This window comes from Urocampus carinirostris, chromosome 2, assembly GCF_059441175.1.
Source record: "Urocampus carinirostris isolate Australia breed hairy pipefish chromosome 2, RoL_Ucar_1.0, whole genome shotgun sequence".
Lineage (NCBI taxonomy): Eukaryota > Metazoa > Chordata > Actinopteri > Syngnathiformes > Syngnathidae > Urocampus > Urocampus carinirostris.
The window spans coordinates 33945489-33967432 of NC_142350.1; the positions used below are offsets into that span (position 1 = coordinate 33945489).

Below are 21944 nucleotides of genomic sequence, written 5' to 3' on the forward strand. Positions count from 1 at the left end.
TCGAAAGAACACTAGGGAAATCAATGGTCTATTTTCTGACATTTTACATGATAAACTTGAAGTGCAATCTTTAATTTGTAGACAAGGAAAATCTGTTGAAAAAAATGAATAAAGTATCCAATAAATAGCTTGTAATATCACAAATGTTGCTATCTTGATTTTAAGCTAAAATGTATTGTGTTAAAAAAACTAAGAACGTTCCACAACTGATTAGCAATAAGAACCTCCAATTATTCTTCATTCCCCCCTACCAACCCTCTTGTGTCAAACTTGACGTTTAGTATACGCTATACATGCCCTTGGGCCGCAGTTTGCTCACCATTGCTGCAAATTCTGCAAAACAATGAGGATTTGTTTGTCTGTAAATGTGCCCTGTGATGACCTGGTGATTACTTCAGGGTGTACCCTGCACCCAAAGACTGGGAAAAGCTCCAGCTCTCACTAACTCTAATTAGAATAAGCTGTCCACAAAATGTGTGATTTAGAATTGAAATTAGAATTGTCTTCGTTATCATTGATAATAACGTAGTGAGCATTGTTTACAAGAGTTGACGAGGCAAATGAAAGACCGACCCTGCCCTAGGCAGAAATAAATGCATAGATGAATATATACCTATAGATATCTCATCTCATCTCATTAGCTACACCGCTTATCCTCAGTAGGGTCGCGGGGGTGCTGGAGCCCATCCCAGCAATCATCGGGCAGTGGGCAGGGGACACCCTGAACTGGTTGCCAGCCAATCACAGGGCACACGGGGACAGACAACTCACTCGCTCATTCACACCTAGGGACAATTTGGAATGTGGGAGGAAACCGGAGTGCCCGGAGGAAACCCACGCAAGCACGGGGAGAACATACAAACTCCGAACAGGAAGTCTGGAGCTGGATTTGAACCCACGCAGGAGGTTCCCAAGACTAACCACTGCGCTGCCGTGCTGTACCTATAGATATATGGCATATAAATAATCCTGACAGTTTTTTTAACCTAATTTTTATGTTTGAAGTCTTTATTACGTGTTTACCTTGGAGTGCCATGTCTAATCTCCATTTATTCAATGTTTTACTATGTGGTTATCAATGACAATACAATTAATTCAATTAATATTAAATTAAAATGAACATATAAATATATAAAGTAATACCTAAATATTTGACAATAATGCAATTTATTCATTTATTTATGTATTTTGTTGTGTATTTAGTTTTATTTTGTATTTTGTCACGTATGCAGTCGTGCATTTTGTCATGCCTGGTCAGCACGTCTTAGCCTGGAGGCAAAACAAAACTTGCACTGGTCAGAAGACAGAGGAAAAGAAAGCTCTCATAGCTGCTAGTTGTTGTCATTTTGTGTGTTTGGGTGCCAGAAAATGTTAGTGATCATAAATGGAAGTTTTACAGGATCCCAGCTGAAACTCATGATCATAGAAATAGAGGAGAGTTGTGGTTAAACACATTCATGGGAAAAGATTGGACCGGGGAACTCATCAAGAATTCTCAGGTTTGCCCCGTACACTTCATATCAGATAAGAGAAATTAAACATTTATGATTGTTGCTATCATGTCCATATTACTTGTTTTAAAATGTCATGTATTTTCTTAGCTTTAGATACTGTTAGCGTGTAGCCTAAATGCCAACAGTAAGTCTTCTAAACACTGTGGGGTCAAAAATAAAAACTGGCATGCATTGCAAACGATTGTTGGGCACACAATCCAAGTAATTTATTATATGGTTGATTAGTTGGATACCTCAACCACTAGGGTCATAGGAGCACCATTTCCTGTGGTCTGTCTTGGGCGAGTACAGCCTGGTGGCGACCATCCGTCTTCGGGCCAACATATGCATCCACCCTGTCTTGAATCGGGAACGTTTCGCGTGATAGGAAATGTGCTAACCGCTGCACTAAAGAAAATGTATTGCATTTATTTAATTATTCATGTATTTCTTAATTTTTTCTAGAAGAAGCATCTCTTGATTGCTTTAGGCTACACGCTAGCAGTTAGCTGAACCTAAGAAAATAACAAGATAATTTGCCAAAATAATAAGTAATATGGCCTCAATAGATACAGTAATAAACGATTATTTTATCTTACCTGAAGTGTGTGCCGCAAACCCGAGCATTTTAGATGAATGCCTCGGTCCAATCTTTTTTACTTTTGATGCATTTAACCACAAGTCTCTTCTTTTTCTTTGATCACAGGGTCTTCTGAGATCCTGTAAGACTTTGAATTTCCATCACTAACTTTTTTTTCTTAGATTCTGGCACACAAACGCACAACACGGCAGCCTTTTAAAACCAAACTAGCAGAAACGATTGCTTGGTGTCTTCAGTGTTGACCAGTGCGTAGTGTTTATTTGCCTCCAGCTTCGACTGTGACGTAGGCTATGAAAGGGTCTATTCTGTCGTATATTTTCTTGTGTATTTTGTCACAAAAAGAATGTTATCCAAACAATGGGTCGGGTAAAACTGCCCGAAATTTTCACCTATTGGTTGACCAACTGGTTCACTGATCAACTGCAATGCCTTCAACCACTAGGTGAAAATCTCGGGCAGTTTGACCCGCCTCCACATTTGAATAGCATTTTGTCCTGACAAAATAAATACATGACAAATTATTAAAAAAAAAGAAAAAAGAAATCAATTAATGGCAAAATACAGTATAAAATATATGACAAACTAGATGACAAAATACACAACAGAATAAACGAGTATATAAACAACAGAATGCATGGCAAACTATGAAAGAAAATACATGACAAAATCAATACTGAAATAAATACATGGCAAATAAATGACAAAATACACGACAAAATACATGACAGAATACATCACAAAATACATGACCAAATAAATACTGAAATTAATAAATGACGAAATAAATGACACAATGCATAAATATACGAATACATTGCATTGATCTTATATATTTAGATATTACTTGATTTATTTGTGTTCATTTATTCGTATTGTATGTTTGAGTAGCTATTTATTTTTTTTATTTTTTTTACAAAGGCATTTATGCATCATAAAAGAGAAACAGAATTATAAGAAAACATAAAATATTAAGATAAATAGGCAAATCTTTGCATGAGAAAAATAATCCACTAAAAATAGTGCAATTACATTAGCAGAAACACATTTCATAAAATAAGAGTGAAATGTTTAAATCTAAGCATAAAACACACTTTTATTTTATAGGATATGAATGACCTCAATTCTATGTTGACAATATCTGTGTATTATTTGCCCTCCCCAGGGATGGTGTCATAATAGTCTGTGGTCTGTGCAGCCCTATGAGACTCCTTGTGATAAAGGGCTATACAAATAAACATGACTTGACTTGACTTGAAAAATAAAATATGAATAAACATTTTTGTAAACAAACACAAGATATGTTCGTTGTTTAACCCGGAAACCTCAAAAAGGTTAGGTAAAAAAATAAGAAGTAAAATGGTTTAATTTGGTAATTTTGAGCCTTCGTAGTTTGTATTCTTCATTGTACTTCTTATCAATTGTTTTCGGTAGCAGTACCCCGCACAGCGATATCTAGTGGCCAAAGAATACACACTTTCCCTTTTACAGATTACTTTTTGAACCTACAGGAAATAAATGATTTTGGCAAATGGCAAAAAAGGAATGTTTCTTTGTGTTCATCTTCATTCCAAAAATGTCAAAGTGATCTTGGCGAAAATGAAACGGGAAAATGAATCTATTTCGAAATCTCCCCCAAGCACAACAGCAGCAGGAGTTTCCCAGGGACTGACTTTACGCTTGAATAATGACTCCAGGAAATGGCAAGCAGGTTGAACCACAGTGGCGGGCGGGAGTGGAAAATGCGCGAGTAATCTCTTTCAGCGGGTAATCATGAACGTGCTTCCATGAACATGCACACGCGCATGCATGTAGGCGCGTTGCCCTCCTGCCTCACCACACAACAACCTCTCTTCGAAAACACAATCCCTTCTTGTTGACAGCCAGTACACATTAAAGTGCACGTCATGCACATCCAGTTTGGTTGCATCCATTGTTTGTTCTCACGTGTAGATATTATGAATAGTAGCATGCTAAAGTATTGTAGACTGAACAATAGACATTTTACATTTTCAATGGAAAACATTCCACAAAAATAAATGAAAATTAAATAAATGAATGACCGAATGGACAAATGAATATGACTATGGCTAAGTCAGGGTCCGATTCTCACATTGGCGGGCCGTGCATTTAACATATAGGCCTTCAGCAGAGATTCTACAGTAAGCCCGATGCCAACAGGCCCAAAATGTCAAAGATTACGTTCGGATGGGGCCAAGCTTCTATCTCGCTGCCTTTTTAAAAAATATTATCCACCCTTCTTTGTTAGTCTTTGTCGCTCTGCCTCTTTCTTCAAGTGCCGCACGTCTTAAGGACGTACTGCTGTAGTGGTTTCAACCCGGCAAAATGACGGATGGCCTTAAAACATCCCTCAAATAAATACATCAATCATGTAAAATCGGCGATCAATGTAACCCATGAACACACAAAAATATAAATAATGTTAATGATTAATTAGTCTTGTTTAATTTACATTTAATTCCAAAAGACATGCTTTACCTGTTGCGCCTTCCCCTCACCCCCCGTGCGCAATGTACATTGCTGGCAAACCCAAAGAAGTGGGCAGGGCAAGGGCCTGGTCGCCCTAATCACCTCTTCTCCTCCCAAATCCTCACAATTAACATGTGAAATTTGGGGTTTACTTCGGGATCGGTCCTGCTAATCAAGGGCTTGGAAGTTATCCAACCTTTACAAATCATATTGAGTTTTTGTTAAAAAGTCCGCCCGGAAAATGGTTTTGACGGTAGATCTGCGACCAAATCAATTTCTTTCTTCAGCCGTTATGGGTTGCCAAAAAACCCTATTAAATTAGCACAACAATATATTTGCTTGTGCAGCTGGTTCTCAAGTTAAACGGCGGTTGGCAGGTTTCCTTTGGTGCATTACCGCCCCGCAAGCTAACCCTTACACCTTTCTGCAGGTTCTCTTCCACCAATTTGAAATCTGATCAGCTAAACCAACACCTTTATCGAACACTGTTGTAATGCCTCAGGGCCTTCGGAAGTCTTTATAAAGGCCTCCGGGCAGATTACTGACTCTGGCAACAAGCAATGGCTGAAATGTAGTTGAATGCTTCAATATGAAAGCGCACATCTTGAACCAGAGGAAAAGCAATGAAAGGAAGCTGACAGACAATTTGGAGCTATTTAATAAGTATACATGGATAGAATCTAATTAACCGCAAATCCATCCATCCATCAATTTTCTTCCGCTTATCTGGGGTCAGGTTACATAGGCAGCAGCCTCAGCAGGGAAGCCTAGACCTCCCTACCGCCGACCACTTCATTGAGCTCATCCTATGGGATCTTGAGGCCTTCCTAGGCCAGCCCAGAGACTCAGTCTCTTCAGCGTGTCCTGCGTCGTCCCTGGAGCCATATTCTTTTGGCCAGCAGAGAAGACCTTGCAGGTCCTGATGACCCAGCACTGATTCATCATATTCGAAAAAAGCTGCAAAGCACAGTCTACCAAAATCTTTGTCCTTGTTAATAAAACAGTATCGCACACAGTGTCGAGTGGTAGGGTCCGTGTCTGGTGAGGCGCAGTCATATTTACATATCAATGAAACTATAAGTTATCATTTGATTAGTGGAGCAAAAAACAATGTACTTTATTAACTGCAGCACAAGGAAACAAGCTTTATTTTCTTACTTATGGGTAAGTTGATTTCCCTTTTGGAATAGATTGTTAATCCTCCATTACAAAAAAAGTACATGTAAGAAGAAAAAAATGACTGGATGGCTTGACGTGCTTTTAGCTCACTAATACTATCGCTAATTCCATATTCTGGAGCTGAGGTATGCACTAAATTTGAATATTTGCTCTCACTGTCGCCGTCTGCCAAGAAGCAAGCAAATTGCGTGCCTCACCCTGCATCAGCACACTAATACTTCACAGTCTATTTGTATTCATACAGGTAATATTTTGGTGTAAAAATATGTAGATTGGGAAAAAGAAAATCCCAAAATTGTCAAGTTAAATAAGAAAGAACCTTAACACTGAATCAATTTAACAATTCAATACATTTGATGACATGCCTCACCTGCCTCTGCTGACTAGACAACATTCGTCTGGTGGAAGTAATTACCTGTACAAGTAAAAAAAAATCTTAGATGGTAGACTGAAACAGGCACTTGTCTCCAATGCAAACCATCAAGTGCATTATTTAAAGAAAAACCCCAAAAAATGAAACAACAGTTTTTTTTTTACTTTCCTCCTTATCCCTTTGCCAACACAGGTAAAAATCATTGTCATTCGTAGTGGATGCCATCTGTTGTTTATGTATGGACGGCACTTTTTGATTCAATTTGTACATCCTTGATGGTCTGGCACGGCTAAAAAGGGATTTTGCAAAAAGGTGGAGCTCGGCATGCCAGTGTCCATGAAGATTGACATTTGGTTACGTAACAATGGGAATCCATTCTTGTATTGTGAATTCATGACAATTTGGGACAATTTGAGACTAAAATAATTTTAATCTACCCGTTACATAATTGTGATGTTTGGTAGACTGAAGATGCACTGATTCTGTTGGCAGATAATTTGGTATTTCGGTATTAATTTTCCCATTTCATTACCTTTGTGTCAAGAACCGGAACAGGATCAGGACCCAAATGTGTGACGTTTCTCACACAATCCTTTTATTTTACGGGAAATGGGGAGTCATGCACGTTAGGCAACAGTCTGCCGTGGATTAATAGAAAGCCAGATGCCGATGTGATCAATACCAATTGCCCGAGCAGATATCGGACAGATGGGGTCGATACCGGACAGGATGGGACAGACAGGATTTATATAAAAACAGGATATCGCAAATAAATGGGACAAACTAGACGGGAACGAAACTTGAAACCGATATTAAACGGGACGAAATAAACGGGATCAATACCGGACAGGAAATACCAAAAGGAAAAGGACCGAGTCAAAACCCACGTCTTGCGGGTAATTTCAGCGGGTAATCGTGGGTGGAGCATGGTAATAGCATGTTCTGCGCCTGTATCGCGGTGTTATTACGTGAAATTAGCGTGTTAAGCGTGTGACACTCAAACGCCTTTCTCCGCGTATAAACAGCGCGAATGCCGAGCACACGTCAGTTGTGCTCGTGACGTCAAAGGGGTGAACATGGATCCCCGTCAGCATAGTTTCTCTTCATTTCGAATAAATCTTTCGGTGCATTCGCAATGATCGCAGCAACGCTTTATTGCTAGGACCTTAACTTGGCCTTTTTTGCATTTCGAAGATGTAATATGCGCTTGCTCTGTCCACTCCAAGCATCGGCCCGGTATTGCAGTACCTCCGGGAACGGTGCATTCGCAATGATCGCAGCAAAGCTTTAGGGCTAGGACCTTAGCTTGGCCTTTTGGCTGAGACTAAGTGTCCCGGCTCCTAGGCTTTGTAGCGTATTATGAACTGACCGATAACGGATAATGGATAATGAATAACGAAGATAGATCAATAACCCTTAAAAACCCCCTTTTGGCTGAGAGTAATAATTTCGGCTCCTAAGCTTTGTAGCGTATTATGATCTGATTGATAATGAATAATGAATAATGAATAAGAAGATAGACCAACAACCCTTAAATCTCACCCCTGCCCCCCAGTCAGCGTAGTGACCTCGTCTCAATCCATTTTTATTTATTGACAGTCCTTATCAAGATAAAAAATAAAACTGATGCCATAGCTTGAAATTTTGATCTTCACGGGACTGTGTTTCTACAGACCGTTTCCGAGATTAGCTTCCCCTCGCTATTACAACCACATTTACCTCGTTTAATCTCACTATTAGGGAATGTGATGGCGAATATATAACCAAATCCAAAGATTGTCTACGATCATGAGAAATTGAGATGTGTCACATATACTAGGTCCTTAGCTTGGCCTTTTGATTTTTGCATTCCGGAGATGGAATAAGAGCTTGCTCTGTCCACTCCAAGCATCGGCCCGGTATTGCAGTACCTCCGGGAACGGTGCATTTGCAATGATCGCAACAAGGCTTTAGGGCTACGACCTTAGCTTGGCCTTTTGGCTGAGAGTAAGAGTCCCGGCTCCTAGGCTTTGTAGCGTATTATGAACTGACCGATAACGGATAATGGATAATGAATAACGAAGATAGAACAATAACCCTTAAAAACCCCCACTTCGTCTTGCATTTGTTGGAAATGTAATACAACTTAAACCATTCCGTCTTTGTTTTTGTTGTGAACGTAATCGAACGGTAATGCACACCGTATATAAAATCCTCCGCCCCTCGCGTGAACGCGCATTCTGCTGCGCTTCCAACGAAAGCGATCGTATTCTATATAAAACGCTTATTAAAACTATAAATCGAGCTAATTATAACAATTGGGAGATCCTAGTCTAAATAACGCGTTTATTTAAACAATAAAGTGCGATCGTATTCTACAAAATGCGTTTGTTAAAACGTGGATGAAAAAGTCACGCGGGGGGGTGGGGCGTTTATGGGTGTTGCGTAGGACTCGGATTTGGGCACAACACCGGCTCGGCAGTTTCTATACACGTGGTCTAAACACGGAAATGATGCGCAAATGACGCGATGAGAGGAAGCGGAACAGTCGCCGGCGTCTTTTTTCCGGCCATACCACAGATCAACAGCGGGTTGGCCAATTTTGTGCATTTTCCATCCCGGGCAACCACGGGCAAAAAAAAAACGCAAAATTTTAGCCATGATTCAGCCGCAAATGTCTGTGTGACCGGCCCCTTAAGAGAAACAAAGATATGGATGAGTACACACAGTCACAGTTTTTCAAACGGGGCAATTGCATGCATGCCAATGATGGGTGGTCTGGATTGTTATACTAATTTAAGGATGTGCCGGAAAACATCAATGCGGGTTTTTGACTACACAATCCAATTCAAAGTGACCGCCTCACTGCACAAGAACTTGAGCTATGAGTAAAATAGATGGAATGCGATTTGCCTATCCCGTCTTCATGGTATAATTTCGACCACTGTAACAGTATATTCCAACTTCCTTGAATCGAGACAAAAGTAGCAAACCAAATCAATTACCAACTGTGAAAACGGTAAATATTTTGTGGCGATACAACCTTTTTCCACCCGGATCTACCCGGATGAAATGTGGTCCCGGCTAACGTAAACAAGTTAAAGTGTAGCGAGGTAAAACAGGCTCTCTGAGCAGGTCTGGTGGTGGCAGCGTTACGCAACGGGGCAAAAGTCAGGGAAAACTCATGATCCATACTAAAGAGTTTTACGTAAGCGAGGAGCAGGTGATGAGGGGGACTCTGAATAGGCAAGAAGGTGACGCAGAGACCGTATCGATGCTAACAATAGCTACAAAGGGTCTTGAAAGCTTTGACAGAGATCCTTATCAAGAAAATACAATTAATTAAGTGCCTGCAACACATTAAAAGTCAATAAAACACCAAAGAAATCAAGAAAATTCATAGCAGGTATGTTGAGATACTATGCATGTTTCGGCAGGGGAGAAGTAGTAGTTTTACTGATTAAGTATGACAAAGCAATGCAAAAGTGTCAGAACCCAAACAGATGGTGGACCCAAGCGCATAACGTTTTCACACCAAGCTTTATTTTACGGAAACGGGGCAGTCAAGCACAGGAACACAAACGGCGCTTGCTGGGCAGAAGTGAGACAGGGAAGTCGGGCGCGGGAAAACAGGAAGCCAGGGGCAGATGAGATCGAAATAGGACAGACGGGATCAATACAGGATACACGAGCAGATACCAGACCAGATGGGATCGATACCTGACACAGGATGCACGAGCAAGATACCGGACAGGACAGACGGGATCGATACCGGATGCTGAATACACGAGCAGAATACTGGTATCTATACCGGATACACGAGCAGGACACCGGACAGGATGTTACTGACGGGATCGATACCAGATACAGGATACAGGATGCACGAGCAAGATACCGGACAGGAGAGAAGGGATCGATACCGGATACGGGACAGGAAAGGACAGACGGGATCGATACCGGATACCAGACACACGAGCAAGATACTATTATTATTTTGCTTAAATATTCTCTTGGAATCTGCCACGAAAACCATTTCTAGATTAATTAATTATGAAAAAAATGTTTTCCTTAAAACAATTAAAATGTTATGTAAACAAATCTCAGCTAAATATTAACTAATATCTAAAAAGGTGGCAAATGATTTCCCCTAAAAACGATAGACTAAAATTGACAAATCAAACTGTGTAAACTTGACCTAAAATAAAGAATAACATGCTTAACTTTTAGTTGACTAAAACTTGATTTAAAAGAAAAAATAGGGAGAGGCTAAAAAAATGTTATGAAAACTAGCAAAAATAACTGGTACTGGATTCAATTTAAGATTTTGTCTGAAGTAAAAATGAAAAGTCATGGAATAAGTGAAAATAGTAAAATTCCAAGGAACAAATTAATATTTTTGGGTCATAAATGTATTTGATGTTAAATTATATAATGAATTTGTCACGTTTCCAAAGGTGGACCCAATTGCAGGGAAGCCATAACTGAGGCATTTGTACTCAAGTAAGGATGGTATTTAAAACAAACATGTCTTTGAAACCACTAGCGAAGTGTAGAAACCAGAAACAAAAAACAAACTTGACATGGTAAAACAAATGACAGGATGCCAGTGGCATGGTAACAGCAACCATGACGACAATGACATGGAAATGGCAATGACCTGACTCAGTGTGCTGTCCAAGCGGTCTATATGAAGTCTTGGGACAATTACCTCCAGTGTGAACAGTTCCAAACCCGGTTGGCGTACCAGATCCTGACAGAATTGTCGCTCGTAAAATAGAATAAATACAGAATCACAGATTGAGCTTGGGGTTTAGAATTAGACACAAAATGTGTTTTAACACTTTACTGGTGGCTGTACCATTATAATTATCCAAAAAAAAGTAAATAATTATGAAAAATAGATCAATTATGGTAAAGTAGAGGTCGACCGACTATCGGGCAGGACGATTATCAGCACCGATATTTGGGAATTTGACAGATATCGGTATCGGCATATTATTTAGCTGATTAAGCCGATTATTAATCACAACACGTAGCAACAGTTTGGCCAAATTTTTCTCTTACGTTGTCTATAATGAGATAATTAAGATATATTCCTGCAAACTTGACCAACACTAGAGGTGCCCCATTGTAGCTAAACACTATCTTACGGCCACGACTAGTTGTACACAAGTTGGCTTTAAAAAGCGTGCTATAGTAACCTTGTTGTAAAGCATGTTTATTGTACGTAGTTGTTCACTGCTCGGTGTAACCAGAGAACCAATGTGAATGAGACCCTGGTGTTCCGCCTTGTGGTATAAATAGAGTGGCCTTAAGCGCCCTCTACTGTCGAGCAGGGGAATTGTTTTTTAAAAGAAAGTGAATGCAGCAGAAACACAGAGACTAATGCACTGCAGAAGCACGATGTTACGCTCTGTGAAAAATTCCTCAATTTTGTTGTCGCGTTGGACAATTATCGTCTTTTTACGTTGACCTTTTGAGGGTGATGGTCGAGGCCATACAGGGGAATCACACTTCTCAGCCTCCCTGGTAAGGTCTATTCAGGAGTACTGGAGAGGAGGGTCCGCCAGGAGGTCGAATCTCAGATTCAGGAGGAGCAGTGTGGTTTTCGTCCTGGCCGTGGAACACTGGACCAGCTCTAGACTCTCTGCAGGGTTCTTGAGGTTGCATGGGAGTTTGCCTGTCCGGCCTACATGTGTTTTGTGGACTTAGAGAAGGCATTCGACCGTGTTCCTCGGGAGGCCCTGTGGGGGGTGCTTCGGGATTATGGGGTACCGGGCTGTGCGGTCCCTGTATAACCGGGCCAGAGTCTGGACCGTATTGAGGGTTGGACTTTGCCAGGGCTGCCCTTTGTCACCGATTCTGTTCATAACTTTTATGGACAGAATTTCTAGGCGCAGCCTTGATGGGGATGGAGTCCGGTTTGGGGCCTCAGCATTGCGTCACTGTTTTTGCAGATGACGTGGTTCTGTTGGCTTCCTCAGGCCGTGATCTTCAGCTCTCGCTGGAGCGATTCGCATCCGAGTGTGAAGCGGCCGGGATGAGGATCAGCACCTCCAAGTCCGAGACCATGGTACTCAGCCGGAAAAGGGTGGCATGCTCACTCCGGTTTGGGGATGAGATCTTACCCCAAATGGAGGAGTTCAAGTATATTGGGGTCTTGTTCACGAGTAAGGGTAGGATGGAACAGGAAGTCAACAGACGGGTCGGTAGCTCAGGAGGTAGAGCGCTCGTCTTGGGATCAAGGGATCCCAGTTCGAATTCCCGCTTCGTCCGTGTTATATGTCAAAGTGTCCTTAGGTACACTGAACCCCTAATACCCCCAATAAGCAGGTTAGCGTCTTACATGGCTGCAATACAAGGCCTCTTTCTTTCTTTCTTTCTTTCTTTCTTTCTTTCTTACTTTCTTTTTTTCTCCCTCTTTACAACTTACTCCATTTCTTTCTATCTTTCATTTTCTTTTGTTCTTTCGTCCTTTCCTTATCCCTTACTTTCTATCTTTTATTTCCTTCTAGTAATATTTCATTTTCTTCTTTAGTTCTTTAAATCCCTTATTTTTTTCTCTATCTCTCTCTCTCCCTCCCACGCGTAATCTATTGCTTTCTTTCTTTCTCTTTTTCTTATTTCATTTCTTTCTATGTTACTCCCTCTGTACATCTTACTACATTTCTTTCTTTCTTTTATTTCCTTCTTTTGTTTTCTTCCTTCTTTCTCCCTTTGTTTCTATCTTTTATTTCCTTCTTTAAATATTTAATTTCCTTCTTGAGTTCTATAATTCCCTTATTTTGTTCTGACTCTCTCTCTCTCTCTCTCTCTCTCTCTCTCTCTCTCTCACTCTCTCTCACTCTCTCTCACTCTCTCTTGCTCTTTATCTATCTATCTCTCTTTCTCTCTCTCCCTCTGTTTCTCTCTCTCCCTCTCTTTCTTTCTTTCTTTCTTTCGTTCTTTCTTTCTTTCTCTCTTTCTGTATTTCATTTTCTTCTCCCTTTCTATGAGCTTTCATTTCCTTTTTTTGTTCTTTCATTTCCTTCTTTCGTTCTCTCTCTTCCGTCTTTTGATCTAAATTGTTCTTCTTTCATTCTATCTCTCTTTCTTTCTTTCTATCTCTCTCTCGCTCTCTCTCTGTTTCATCGCCCCTGCTTCCTCGTTGCCTTGGTTACCCCTTTTAAACTATGTGGACTTGATTTGACCCACTTAAATCTGCAGAACCAAAATCTTACAGTAACCTATATCAGTGTAGTTTAACTCGGGAATTAAGTTTAAATCCCGGGTTTGTTTAACCTGCTTTGTGAAAATGATCCCTGGCCTGTTCAATATGATTTCAAAAACATCATATTTGAACTGCTGAATAAGCAAAGTTCTTTAAGAAGTTGGCAGTGTAAATGAGGGTCCCTTGATATAAGAGTTGATGTGTGGGAATTGAGGGCCTGTGACATAGTTACTCCGGTTAATGATTACATGTATAAAGATCGGAAAATTCAAATAATGTCCTCCGAATCATGAATGTCACAGACGATTTTTCTGTTACAAAATTGGCAATGTCCTCATAGAAGTCGAAAGTCAGGCTTATTCAAAACAGGTTGAAGTTTAATGTTTGACCCTTGCCGCTCCACTGTAACATGCCATGCGTCACTGATGATAACATTGGTAGCAGTGTGAGTCATGAGATCTTGGCTAGCGCTTAGAACCCTGAGCTTGTATTGCCCGTCCTTCAAAAACTACGCACCAAACGGGAACTTCGGTTCAATAGGTTAAGAAAACCCATCACTCATTTAAAAAACACACACTCGAAATCTGTGACATTCTCCTGCTAGTGGATTTGAAAGAAAATTCTAACGGTAACTTTGTCATGATTGATTGACCGACGCGGAACAACCGAACACAGGAAATGCAATGGCAACAAAGGCAGCACCACGAGGCGTTAATGTGCGCTACCGCTCCTCCTGGAATATTATTAGCACAGCTAAGAACATTTTATGACAACACCTCCGCCCCACCAACCCCTCCAATAACAACTTGCATTGCAAGAGGTTGGGAACGACCTCTGACTTGCTTCCTTTTATCTTTCCTGCTGGAAAACAAGTAACCTTAAGAGAGTTTCAACAGGACTGGGACCATTAGTTTTCTCTGAAAATGTTTGTGTTTGTATTCTAAGGTAGGTTTCCCGTTTTTTTCTCAATAAATAAAGTAACACAAGGAGTTCAAATGGAATATACTCGCATATAAGCCTTCATCTCAAATAAGCCGACCACTTAAAACTGCTTTAAAGCAGCCACATACGAAAGGAAATATCCAAAATATTAATAATAACTGTACCTAGATAACAATGAAAAATTAATGTGTAGATAATAAAGATTTATATACCAGTAGTAAAGACGTAAATAAAACAATTGAAAACCATTTATTATAGCTTTGAGCAGCGGTTCGATGGCAGACACCCATATAAAATGTTCGTGTTTGGCAATCATTTCCTTCTTTGACTTGATCGTTGTCACTGTTTTCCACTTTTCCTTCCCCCTAACACAAAATTTCTGGAAACCCATAATTATGGGCAAAAAAAGGCAATAAAGCACAGTAAATCACAATAAAATGAGATATAGTCCTTCTCAACACAATCAGGATGGTGAGAATTGACAGCACAAAAAAAATAGATTGGGGAAGGGGAAGCATGAGGACACCGTTTTCGGTGGCTACGCCTGTCATACGCCCCCTTGTGTTTTTTTTTTTTTATGCATACCTGTTAGCACAAATTACGAAGAAGTCATGTTTTTATATTAGGGTGTCAGATTCTTTCATTTTAATGTTTTTCAAGATTAATTTTACATGTACATTTTCCCAATTGGCAGCACGGCGGCGCAGTGGTTAGCGCGTATGCGGCACAGTTCTGAGGTCTTGGGAACCTCCTGTGTGAGTTCAAATCCAGCTACCGGACTTCCTGTGCGGAGATTGTATGTTCTCCCCGTGCTTGCGTGGGTTTCCTCCGGGCACTCCGGTTTCCTCCCACATTCCAAAGACATGCATTTCAGGTGGATTGGCCGGTCCAAATTGTCCCTAGGTGTGAATGAGCGAGTGAGTTGTGTGCCCTGCGATTGGCTGGTAACCAGTTCAGCCTGATGATTGCTGGGATGGGCTCCAGCACCCCCGTGACCCTACTGAAGATAAGCGGTGCAGCTAATGGGATGAGATGAGATGAAATTTTCCCAATTGTTGATGAGACTTTTCACAATTTCAAACATGCGTTTCCATTATTTTCGTTTCCATAATCCTTTCATGTTTTTAATTAAAATTATTGTTAATTATTTAATTATTTAATACATAATTAATTCAATTTAATAAGTTAATTATTAAATTTGTACATTTGTTTTTTTCGCATTGATATTTCCCAACTTTGACCTGATGGCGGCAGTGGCTCAGGAGGTAGAGCGCTCGTCTTGGGATCAAGAGATCGCAGTTCGAATCCCGGCTCCTCCGTGTTACATGTCGAAGTGTCCTTGGGTAAGACACTGAACCCTTAATGCCCCCAATAAGCAGGTTAGCGCCTTACATGGCTGCACGGCCGTTATTGGGAAATGTGAAGCACACTGTAAAGCGCTTTGGGAAGTCTTGACTTGAAAAGCGCTATATAAATGCAGATCATTTCATTTCATGCTTTTCATGTATTTATGCAATAGGAAATCTGTCACGGTTAACATGGCGCCCAAGTGGCCCCGCTCGTGTGGCGCCAGCTGCAGCTCGTTGACATATTGGCTTTCCGTCTATTTCAGCTCAGTGCTTTCACTCTTCCTTTGTCAGTCCGTCAACGAACCTCTGCCCCGCAAGATGTGGGTTCTGACTCGGTACTGTTTCCTGTTGGTTTTTCCTGTCCGGTATTGTTCCCATTTATTTTGTCCTGTTTAATATTGGTTTCCAGTTTTGTTCCCGTCTATTTTTGTCCTGTTTATCATTCTCTCCAGTTTTCGTTCCCGTCTAGTTTGTCCTGTTTAATTTCGATATCCTGTTTCAATATCAATCCTGTCTGTCCCGTCCTGTCCGGTATCTACCCCATCGGTCCGATATCTGCAATCGGTGTCAATATCATCTTTCTCTGGCTTTATGTTTTTCCACGCCAGACCGCTGCCTAACGTGCATAATAATAATAATAATAATTTCCTTTGTATTGTCATTCTTTGTAACAATGTACACAGAACGAAATGTCGATACACCTGACCCGTTGTAGCGAGCCGATGCAGCCGCAGCCAACAGAGGGCGCCGCCATTTTACCAATGTTATAAGTCTTAGGTATGACTCGGCCGAGGCGCGAACCAGCGACCTCCCAGTCTCAAAGCGGGCGCCCTACCATCTAGGCTACTGAGCTGCATGACTCCCCATTTCCCGTAAAATAAAAGGTCGTGTGAGAAACGTCACGCATTTTGGTCCTGATCCAGTTCCGGTTCTTGACAAAGTCATGAAATCTATTGCATTAAAAAGCGATGGCCTTCAAGTATTGATGGTCTGTCAAGTCCTTGTTATGGTTGGGTGTTTTTTCTTGTTTTCTACCAATAATGTTCTGTAAATTTGTTCAAAAATATAGATTTGAAAAAATAATAAATAAATAAATTATAAAAGCATTATGAAAGATACAGTATATAGAGATTCCCACATTTTAGATGATAAATGTTACATTTAGCATTTGTTTTCATGTGTTTATGTATTAATTTCAAGAAATTCACACATTTATGTCATTTATTGCTTCTAATAATGTTTCAATGTAGAAATTATGTTAAAACACAAAAATTATCAAGTTAGAACAAAAGCTTTCTTCTGGTCGTGATTTAATAAAGGTTTGTAGGGTTTTAATATAAAAACCAAAGCAAAAATGTTTTAAAATAGCAAAATAAACTCAATTCAAACACATTTAATGTTCACAGTAGAGGCTAATGGTTATGTAATGTTCAGACAGTTAATGTTGTTTTCCTAAATTCTGCAAGTCCTTGCGACATTGTTTTTGTGTGTGGGTGAGAACGTGGATGGTGATTGATGAAGAACCAGGAAAGCAAACATGGTTCGGTGGGGTAGCGGGGCCAATGGAGGCAACACAAAATTTAGGAATACTGGGACGACTTCCTTTGTTACGTTTAATGTTAGCAAAACAGATGAGTGAAAGTAGAGAGTAAAGGAATGCAGCATTCAACAAATAGTTTAAGCGGTCTTCATGGATGACAAAAATCAAATGCATCCAGTGTTTGGAAACAGATCGTGATTCGTCAAAAAATGTAATGTATGATTGGACAAGGCTGCCAAATCGGGGATCTTTTCAAATAGTAGTGTGGATTGTGACAGTTACTGCTTATATTACATCAGATAGCAGACATGGGGACTTGAGACTTAGTGACTTGGACTCGAGTCGACTCGAGTCGCTGTTTTTATGACTTGTGACTTGACTTGGACTTGGCAATCTAAGACTCGGGACTTGACTTGTGACTTGACTTGCCCAAGAAAAAAATACTTGGGACTTACTTGGGACTTGAAGGTGAAGACTTGAGACTTACTTGAGACTTGCACATGTGTGACTTGGTCCCATGTCTGTCAGATAGTTATATATGGATCTCTCCCACCACATTGTGGGTTTATACTTTGAGTTATAGGCACCACACTCAAAGATGCAATCTTTTAGTAAAGGTAAATGCATTCAATCTAAGAGTGAATAGACGTAGAGTCAAAGAGTGTATATCCTAATTTTGGAGAGATTTCTGTTTTCTGTTTGATTCAATAAAGCATTTCATGCAAAATTCTGATAAACAAACATAATGAGTATAACAGACAACACACATTAATTTAAATAACACGCTGATACTTTATTTGTGTACCATGACGGTGGTACATTTAAACATGTGGACATTTCTAATCTTAGCATTTTAATCTGAACGGAGCTCAGCCAGGAGGCCAATTGCGGCCTGCGAGGGATAGTATGAGGCCCCCTGCCTTAATGTGAAAGTTTAAAGGTACCATGTGTATTATTTGGCGCCTCCTAGTGGTATGAAAATTCCTTAATTAAAAATATCCAATTTTTTAAAAAAAAAAACTGCAAAAATACACGATCGACGATAAAAACGTGCATTTAAAAAAAAAATTCTGGTGGATGGAGAAATTTGCATTTATTTTAAATAACATGAGACTCATGAGGAAGCTGAGATAATTTACCGCCATCTTGCTGTTACGGAAACCCAAAATAACAAAAAAAAAACCTAAGCAAAAGATAACAGAACAATGGCTTGATTTGGTCACTTTGAGTCTCTATAGTTTGCATTCTTCCTTGTGCTTTTTAGCACTCGTTTTCAGTTGCACAACACAAAACAGTAACAGATGGTGGGCGAAAAATATACACTGTTCTTTTAATGTAAGCTTACTCAAATGAAGGATTCCTTTCTTACTGGTTTATTTGGACATTATTTCTCAATGTTGTTTTTTTTATATTATTTCGATGAGATTATTCTATAAAATATATTTGATAACAATGGAATGTCTTTATCACAGTTTTTCTTGTGGAAAACCCGATTTGGCCCAGCCTCAAGCAGACCTTAGATCTGTTGGCCCCCAGGTAAGTTGAGTTTGAGTCCCCTTTTCTTAAATCTGGTGTCAAATTCGAAGGGTAATATAAATCTCATATGCCTGATTTGTATGTCCTCTAAGAGGACTTTATAATCAATCATGTGGTAACTAGCATGCAAGGGAAATCCTAATCGAAAAAATCAACGTGACCCCTCACCATTTTTAGACTCAAACAGCAAATAATCTACTTGATGCTTATTCACTTAGTTTAATAGTGTCAAGATTACTGATATGAATAAGCTGTACCGCCGTCTGACTGGCTCCCGATCAGTACTTGTACCCAGTCCTGTCTCTCCCCTTTTGTCAGTCCGTCTTCGAACCTCAGACAACTCGAGGCAAGCCTTTTTCGACCCTGAATCCCACCTGCCCCGTTTTTTGGTCCCGTCTGTCCCCCGGCTTCGACCCATTTTTGATCCTGACCACGTCTACTCTTCCGTCCCGGCTTTTGACCTCTTTTTGTCCCCGACCACGTCTTCTCTCCTATTCTGGCTTACGACTCGCTTACGACCCGGACTACGTTTTGGCTCTCATGTCCCGTCTTCTGACCCGTTTTTCCATCCCTGACACCGCCATCGCTTGCCACGGAAGATCCACTTCCGCATTCGGAGCACAATCCGAGTATCAGAGCGACCCGCTTCCCGCGTCCAGCAACCTTTTCTCTTTCTTCCAATAAAACTTGCGAGAAACGCAACGCAAAAGTGGGTCCTGTCTCCGTTCTGGTACTGACAAAGGTGAATAATTCTTTGGGTGCCTACTATCACCAACTTTCCTGAAGGTAGCGTTCTTAGCAAGATTGGGTCATTAAGAAAATGACATCTATCTTGATCCCATCATTGCATTATTTTAATGATGCACTACAGTAGTTTAATTTGCGCTATTGTTCTGATGCAGTTACAACTTAGGCCATTTTCCAAACACTCCCTTATAGATATATTATCTATTTATCCTGACATTCTTTTTTCATAGAATTTTCTCTTTTCAGTCTTAATTACGCGTTTTTCTTGGAATCCCATATCAATGACACCAAAGATAGTTATTAATAGTTATATTTTTTCAAATTGTAATAATTTTGTACAGTCTTACTATTTCCCCTCAGCTCGATTTTCATCTAAGTTCAAGGTACTTATTGATGTAATGTTATACATCCTCTAAAACTTGGCAAACACAACAAAGCACATCACTATTCCCCTTTTAAACTCAGTGTTCCATTAAGAAGCATGTGACCTAACCTTAATCTATTACTCTTTTTTCTCCATGCCATTCTACCTAATCCTCATGTTCCACCTTATTGCAGCTTCAATATTAATTGTAGCATGTTTGATTTCAAACATGTTCTTAGCTACTTTCTCAGATATCATATTTCTCTTAACATGCACCCAAACATGTTTTTTTTTTCAATTTGGCAGATGTTGAAATAAAACAGAGGACTAAGGAGCTGCTGAGAAAACAAGGAACACCTGGACACGGGTGATGGAGGGAACTGATTGGTAACACAAGGGACCATCTTGACGAGAACAGGCAAAAATAACAACAAAAAGCCCTACGAGGTAATACATGAAACTTAAAACCTAAATTGTGACTGATGTGAACGTTTTAAATTTGCCCACTGTCAAGAGTTTGGGGTCCTAGTCCTCTAAGCTGCGCGCGTGCGCAATTGCGCACTGCTCGCACATTCTCAGCGCACAAGAAAATCTAGCCAGCGCACAAAAATGAGGGCTCAAAATTACTAATTAAGAAGCAAATTAAGACAAAGTTACAGTGCATGAAGGTAAGGACGTTGTGTCCTAAATGCGGTATTTTGAAGTCGAGTCAAAGTAGAACGAAGTTGAGTAAAGTTAGTAGAGTTTGTCGAGAAGCGGCTTCTTCGGCTCGGCTCACTAAAAGGAACCGGGTCTTTCGGGTCCTAAACGTCTCTTCTGGTTTTTTTTGCTTCTTTAATCCCAACATGACCAAATATCATGTAAAATTGTGCACAAAATGACTCAAAGGAAGGAGGGAATAGAACAAAAAAGAAAAAAATACCAAAATGAAAAAGTAGTGAAAAGCTGAAACAAAAAGAAACAAAGGGAAGAGAAAAAAAGAAAAGAAAGAAGTGTAGGAAAAAAGTAAATAGAGAACAAAAAGAAAAAAGTAACAGCTCGGAAAAAATAAACACACTGAGATTTTTATTGAAAGAATTTTTTAAAAAGTTGAAAAAAAACACGGAAAAAAGATGAAAAAGTTTGTGTTGCATTCAAATAATTTCCAATTATATATCAAGTTAATCTTGTTGCCAACATTGTACTTCCACAAAAAATGTGATTAAGTACAGTTTTGTATCTTACAACCGACTAAATAAGCCCCCAAAAATGTTAATATTATGCGACAAAATATATCGCGAAATAAAAAGAAATGGATATCTTGTGAAAGAATTGTAAGAACAAACGATGTTTGTAGGCCATACAACCTTTGCAATAGTACATGAGTCCATTTATTCAAAAGAGAAAAATAGATTTGCATTGCCGGAAACTCAGCAAAATGTAACTTGGTGTCAAGTTTTGGACATGTTTGATAATGATTTAGTTGCCACACTTGGGATTGCTGTTGCTCACTGTTGTTTCAAGCGTTGCTCACCGACTTTGTGTGAACGCTCAGACCCGGGGAAATTAGAGGGAACATTGTTCCTAGTCCTTTAACTCTGGTGAATACTCTGCTGTCTGCATTGAGCGTGTTACTTTCTCTCCGTCACAACAAGCTGCTCCTAGCTATTGTTTGCAACCCCTGTGAATGTGGGTGTATTTGTGGTCTTTTATTACCTGTTCTGTTAAGCAAATTTTGTTGCATTTTGGGTAAGAAATATATATCAGATGTTATGTCACAACAAAGAGTGCATTAGAGGTAGCCGTTGATTCTGAATACTCAGTTGTTTAGTCGTGATTTTTTTTCTTTTAGCACCAACTTTAAATTGTATAGAGTTGATTCAAAACACATGTCATTGGGTGCATTGAGGAAGACGTAAACTTCCTTAAGCACTTTTAAATTGAGCTACTTTCTCTGGAGAACGCCATTTAACAGATTAGCATAATGGCAGGTTACGTCAAAAAGAGGCAGTCAGAATAAGCTGATGAAGAGAATGAGGACAGGGTCAAAGGCCGATGAAAACTGAATCTGTCAAGTTCAAGACTGTGGCACTTAGCTATTCCAGTTGGTCTAGCTTAGCATGTACGATTGCACGAAGAGCAAGTACAAGAAAGCCTCATTAAAC

At 39.9% G+C, this 21944-nt stretch overlaps 2 pseudogenes; both read left to right on the forward strand.

Moving 5' to 3' along the window:
* Positions 1–7247: 7247 nt before the first annotated feature.
* Positions 7248–7403, forward strand: LOC148371689 (U2 spliceosomal RNA; annotated as a pseudogene).
* A 565-nt stretch (positions 7404–7968) lies between these two features.
* On the forward strand, positions 7969–8058 carry LOC148371690 (U2 spliceosomal RNA; annotated as a pseudogene).
* The last annotated feature ends 13886 nt before the right edge of the window (positions 8059–21944 follow it).